This window comes from Portunus trituberculatus, chromosome 46, assembly GCF_017591435.1.
Source record: "Portunus trituberculatus isolate SZX2019 chromosome 46, ASM1759143v1, whole genome shotgun sequence".
Taxonomy (NCBI): Eukaryota; Metazoa; Arthropoda; class Malacostraca; order Decapoda; family Portunidae; genus Portunus; species Portunus trituberculatus.
In genome coordinates, this window is record NC_059300.1 from 28,456,359 (window position 1) to 28,462,734 (window position 6,376).

Sequence of the window (6,376 nt, forward strand, 5' to 3'; positions counted from 1 at the left end):
TAATTACTGTAGATTTCTAGGAAATGTGACTCCTACAGTTATTCTGCCATATCTCCTACAAACATTACATATGAACACAGACAAGGAGAATACTGATGTATATAAGGCAAAACTGTAGAAACTGGAAAACACATTAATTAAAGTGGAACCTTTTATTTCTCATTAAAATGGGTAAAACATTGTACAATAGCACTTTTAAATGAAAACCTCAAGCCTGTCATCAATGTTAGTAGGACAAGTGAGGCATATTGCAGGATTGTTATCATCTGCTGTTGACACAAGGAGGGTTATGCAATTTGCAAAGGTGGAAGCATGTCGGCAGGACAGAAGAACAACTGTCCTTTCCCTTCGTCTTGGCCAGATGCTGCACAGAAGTTCGGGAGGAACATCAGGGCCCTCACAATTTGTACTTAGCATGTTCAGTAGATGTCTCCAAGTTCCATATCTATAACATTTTACAAGTTTTTTTCTTCTACAACACGGCTCTTCCTCTACACCTGGGGTGCTGAATACAACGTAAGTATACTTTGTTTTTTCTAGCCACATTTCGGAAGAAAGTTGACTTTTTAAAACTGCATTAAAACGGATGCTGTCCTTAATAAAAGCCAGGAACAGTGGAATACAAGAATTACCGTCTGTCTCCATCGAATGGAGAAACAAATAATCCTGATAGAGACTAAATTCCAGTTAAGTTTGAATGATAACGATGCTGAGCAGAACGGACATATAAGAAGCTAAGTGCGTTGACTGGTCAAGATCGTCAGGAGTGTAGTGAGCCAAAACGGCGAACACAGGCTCCCCGCTAGAGGTGCGCCTATAAAGTGTAGGAAATGTGACAGTAGAGATTATTGTGCGTAGGACGTATGCTGTTATCCTTGTAGGATGTGTGACAATGCAGATTTTCGAGTGTAGGAAATATGTCATTACTCTAAAACGGCTAAAGTTTTAGGAAATGTGACCTGTGGGGTACTCAGTTTTTGTGAAGAATATGTGCTGGATACTCATTTTTTTCTTAGGAAATATGACCACCAATGTGTAGAACATGTGACTCCAATTACTATAGAATTGTAAAATGACTACGTCCAGCGGCAAACTATCAGCAGAGCACCAAGGCTCCGCCAGTGCAACATACCAGATATTTGGTGTAAATCTGGTGCACAGATTTATGAGCACTTTAAGATGCGTTAAATGTGACGCATTTTCTGTTTCTATCAGTGCTCGTTGCTGAATATATTTGCAATCTTTATTCAAAGTTTAGTTATTAAGTAAGGTGCACGTAGCCTCTGCATTGCCGGCCCCAGCGCTGCTCTGTATACATACAATTATTCATCACCTATGTCAAAAAACGTGTGTGTGTGTGTGTGTGTGTGTGTGTGTGTGTGTGTGTGTGTGTGTGTGTGTGTGTGTGTGTGTGTGTGTGTGTGTGTGTGTGTGTGTGTGTGTGTGTGTGTGTGTGTGTGTGTGTGTGTGTGTGTGTGTGTGTGTGTGTGTGTGTGTGTGTGTGTGTGTGTGTGTGTGTGTGTGTGTGTGTGTGTGTGTGTGTGTGTGTGTGTGTGTGTGTGTGTGTGTGTGTGTGTGTGTGTGTGTGTATATGTATATATATATATATATATATATATATATATATATATATATATATATATATATATATATATATATATATATATATATATATATATATATATATATATATATATATATATATATATATATATATATATATATATATATATATATATATATATATATATATGTGTGTGTGTGTGTGTGTGTGTGTGTGTGTGTGTGTGTGTGTGTGTGTGTGTGTGTGTGTGTGTGTGTATATATATATATATATATATATATATATATATATATATATATATATATATATATATATATATATATATATATATATATATATATATATATATATATATATATATATATATATATATATATATATATATATATATAGATAGATAGATAGATAGATAGATAGATAGATAGATAGATAGATAGATAGATAGATAGATAGATAGATAGATAGATAGAACGACAGACAGACAGACAGACAGACAGACAGACAGACAGACAGACAGACAGACAGATAGACAGACCGACAGACCGACAGACCGACAGACCGTCAGATCGACAGACAGACCGACAGATCGACAGACAGACGGACAGAAAGAGAGACATATAGATAGATAGATAGATAGACAGACAGACAGATTCCTAGCATGATACTAGCTACACCAGAGAAAAAGTATATTTGGAAAGGCAACACAAGACGAGCAGTGGCTGCCTTGTGCCCTGTGTGTGGCGGTGCTCGGCCGGCCCAGCAAACACTCACCCTCCTCACCAAGCCTCGACTCTCTATTATACATGACCGGGTGAAGGATCCGCCGGGAACACTGCATGTGCTCCATCCACTCAAGGTCTGCTGTCCGAGTCTGCCGCCACCAGCCTCCTTCCAGCAAGCAGAAAGGCAATTCAACTTTACATTTACCGTGAACTACCCTCCGTTGTTGTGCTTTATATATTTTATGCAATGATTCTCGGGTATCTCACTTGAAGACCATGAGAATTTGATATCCAGCGTCGCGGGAAACATTCTGTGTCCTGCCGCAGGCAAGCTTGTCCAGGCTGTGGTCTGGGTACCCGATGGGGACTCATGACCGACTGATTTACAGCACTATTTTCTCAGATTAGCAATACTCCTTCCATCAATATATAAAAGTCAGTCGTATATCAGGAGGATGAAGCTTATCGCTGTCACAAACGAGAGGAATAAAACAAGTGAAGGTTGGCAGAGCATGCAGAGGCGTGCGAGGCTCATTAGCTCACCACGCTGCCGAAACAAAACTACCAGATATGTCCACATTGCACACTCTTATAATACTGGCCCCGGATCTAATGGCACATCAAGCACATCAAAAATGAATACTCGATAAGAAAACTTCAGCAGCATAATGATTATACTCAGTGGTCTTTGCTTTCTCTCTCTCTCTCTCTCTCTCTCTCTCTCTCTCTCTCTCTCTCTCTCTCTCTCTCTCTCTCTCTCTCTCTCTCTCTCTCATACCCAATCCACAAAACGATAATGGCACTCTCATCCACCCACGCATTCTATGATCCTCTATCCACTTACCCATCCCAGTACTCATCCAGCCATCCGATCCACCACCCACTTACCAATTCTGACACTTTTATCTTCTCTACCACATCCACTGTGCCGGCCTCCATCCACCCACCCCCCGTTCCACCATCCATCCACCCACCCACCGTGCCACCCTCCATCCACCCCATCCAATGTGCCATCCTTCACACGGAAAGACATCCAGACACTCAGACAGTGCCATCCATTCTTACCCTCCACAGTCTGGCACTGTCACCCAATCGCTCACTAGTAATCACGCGGTGCATCATCCTTCCAGCATCTATCTTATATAAATTAGAGGAAGAATTGCTTTTCAAATCCAATTTTCTGGACACACAGCGTCATTCTCGTATTACATAAACGTAATTAAAAGTGTGGTATACTATCCAAATTTTCTATTGTCAATCCGCTTACATGCAGAATATTTCGCTATTCATAACCTGTATGTAAATTGCGTCAGAATTTTCCGTAAAACTCTTCACGGTAAGCGGCCGCCTTGCAAACTTTGATGCTGGTATCTAGGGGGGAGGAATGAGGTGAGAATTGCATACATGCGTACAAAAACACACACGCACAAACACACATATATATATATATATATATATATATATATATATATATATATATATATATATATATATATATATATATATATATATATATATATATATATATATATATATATATATATATATATATATATATATATATATATATATATATATATATATATATATATATATATATATATATATATATATATATATATATATATATATATATATATATATATATATATATATATATATATATATATATATATATATATATATATATATATATATATGCGCTACTTCACTAAGATACATACAGTGCACGGATTTAATTCCCGCAAAAGCTTCTCCTGAGCGATCTTGCATTAAAATTTATCGCTTTGTCTGGTGTTAGTGCCGGTCAGAGTTTTGCGCCAGATTTATGTACGGGGATGTGAACCTCTTCATGAATACAAAGGTTGTCTGTCGAATAATGTATCCAAAGGAGGATATATTCTCAGAACCTTCCACTAGGTCATTAGTAGAGGAATTCCATAACGTATAATCTTGTTTTGTTCATGCACAGATCCTCCTGACGGGCAGCTGCTTCGGATGAAAATTCTTTTCCTCCTTTTCGTTCTTATTTAACGGATAAACTGTGGCTCAGCTCAGAACTAAAATATTTATCAAACACCTCGAGTCTGTGATGACTAATGCAAGACTCGGGGTGGAGCTGCCAAAGTGTAAGTCATGCAGTTTTAAATTTATCTCCATTTTCTATATCTACGTTTGTTTGGCTGTTACTATTTTTCAGTCTTATGAAGACTTGAGCGTGAGTGGGACACTGGAAGTACATCTAATTTGCTATTTTTGTTTCTTTTTTTTTCTGAAGAACATCTGAAGCACCACGCCTCGACGCTCACCACCGCTGCCGCACACAGGAATGGGGATCGGAAACCCACCTCCAGGCCCGTGGGCGCCACGCTTGCCAGGCCGGGCCACTTACAGGTAGTGGGCCGCTGTGACTGAGTGGGTTCGCCCCCGCCTCGTTGTGTATAAGGCTCACACAGCACGCGGGCGACTTCCTAAAGAACCAGCACCGCCCTGCCTTCGCCCAGCTCTTACTGACAGAAAAGTCAGCAATCAGCGTCCAACATAGAGCGCTGCCTCCCAGTCTCACGTTAGAAGCTCCAGGAAACGGAAATTCCCTTGGGTCTGGGACGGCAAAGAAAGCCAAATACTTTGCTTAAACAAATACATGGTTCTAAGTTTCAAGGTCTTTGGGCTTAATTTTTATTACGGATAATTTCCTAATTTCCTGCACATGATTTCCAAAGACAAGTATACTATAGAGAACGTTTCTATATTGCATGCATCACCAGGGAGGCCGAAGTGTAGGCAGTTTTGTACACAACCAATACTCCATGAAACTCAGCGTCCTTCCAGCAGTCGGCTTGATCAAATACCTGTCACGCCCAGCAAATGAGGGCAAACAACTATATACGTGAAGCATTAGTATGACACATAATGTACTAATTAGCATGAGGGCAAGTGTGTGCCAAGCGGCGCGCCTCGCTGCGAGCTGGTCACCGGGCCATGTGTTGCGCGCGGCAGTGCCTCGCCTGTGAAGGAATGCTTGGCGCGTAGTATAGGCTCAGTGCAGCTCCGACATTCCCGGCGGGAGGGTGTGTCGCGTCTCAGACCATTCCACCAGAGGTCTCTGTCTTTGGGCCTCCTGTTGTTTGACTTTAATTTCTACTCCACTGACTGCCTCAAGTGCGACCGCGTGACCAGCTGATGGTTTGCTGAGGAAGGGAAAGTTACAGCGCTCATCAGCATACAAAGAGGCTCGAGTGGCGTGTATGGTTCTGAGGTAGGTCAGTTCATCAAGGGCAACAGGTGGCCAGGGTCACGGCGCGGCCTGGTCTGCCCTGACCTCGGTCGACCTCACCTCACACATCGCCACGAACTCCTTTAATCAGTCGAGTCGGTGATTAAATCAAATGTGATGATCTTATTCAGCTGGAATTCAAGACGTTAGACCCACACTAGCACAATGAATTGTTAACAATCGCCACATTCTGTAATACATAAATGTAATGATAATATATACTCAGTAACGGAGAAAAGCAAGAAAGGAACATACGACCCAAGGAAGACTCGAGGAAGACTTGGGCGAGTTAGGACATCAAGAAATAATGTCATGCGAGTCACAAGCTATTGAAAGGCAACACTAAAAGTCTGGAGCGCGTCGAGGGAGTCTGCCTTGCGCCTGGACACGCACACACACAGCACTGCGTCAGGGTGAGTGAATTTTTTTTTCGTTTTTTTTGTTAATTCAGTTCAGCAGCTCACAGGTGGTGATTAATGGCGGCCTGGTGAGCAGATGAACGGGTGAGCGGCGTGTATGCAAAGAGAGAAAGCTCTTTTTTTTCAATAAGAAAACTTGAGCAGCAAAGGTAACAATGAAATGAATAATAATAATAAGCAAAGATTTTCAGCCTACACTCTAATCCTCTTTCCCCTTCAGCTGCAACAAGTTCACCTCACAGTGCACGTCATAAAGCGTTCACGCTCCTTCATGTTGTTTTGTCTTGAATTATAGAAGTGCAAATTCACATCTCACGCGTAACAGTTTTCATTTAAGTATTTCGAGAACATCATCTTCAGGAGCCAAGTTAATATCTGAAGAATGTTGTATACT

At 41.0% G+C, this 6,376-nt stretch overlaps 1 protein-coding gene across 9 annotated transcripts in view; it reads left to right on the top strand.

Annotated features, from left to right (window-relative positions):
* Positions 1 to 5,318: 5,318 nt before the first annotated feature.
* Positions 5,319 to 6,376, top strand: part of LOC123519904 — a 51,085-nt gene continuing 50,027 nt past the window's right edge. For all 9 annotated transcript variants that reach the window (XM_045281580.1, XM_045281584.1, XM_045281581.1 and 6 more), the window contains exon 1: positions 5,319 to 5,976. The gene's annotated coding sequence lies outside the window, so the exon portion shown is untranslated. The remainder of the gene's footprint in view (positions 5,977 to 6,376) is intronic.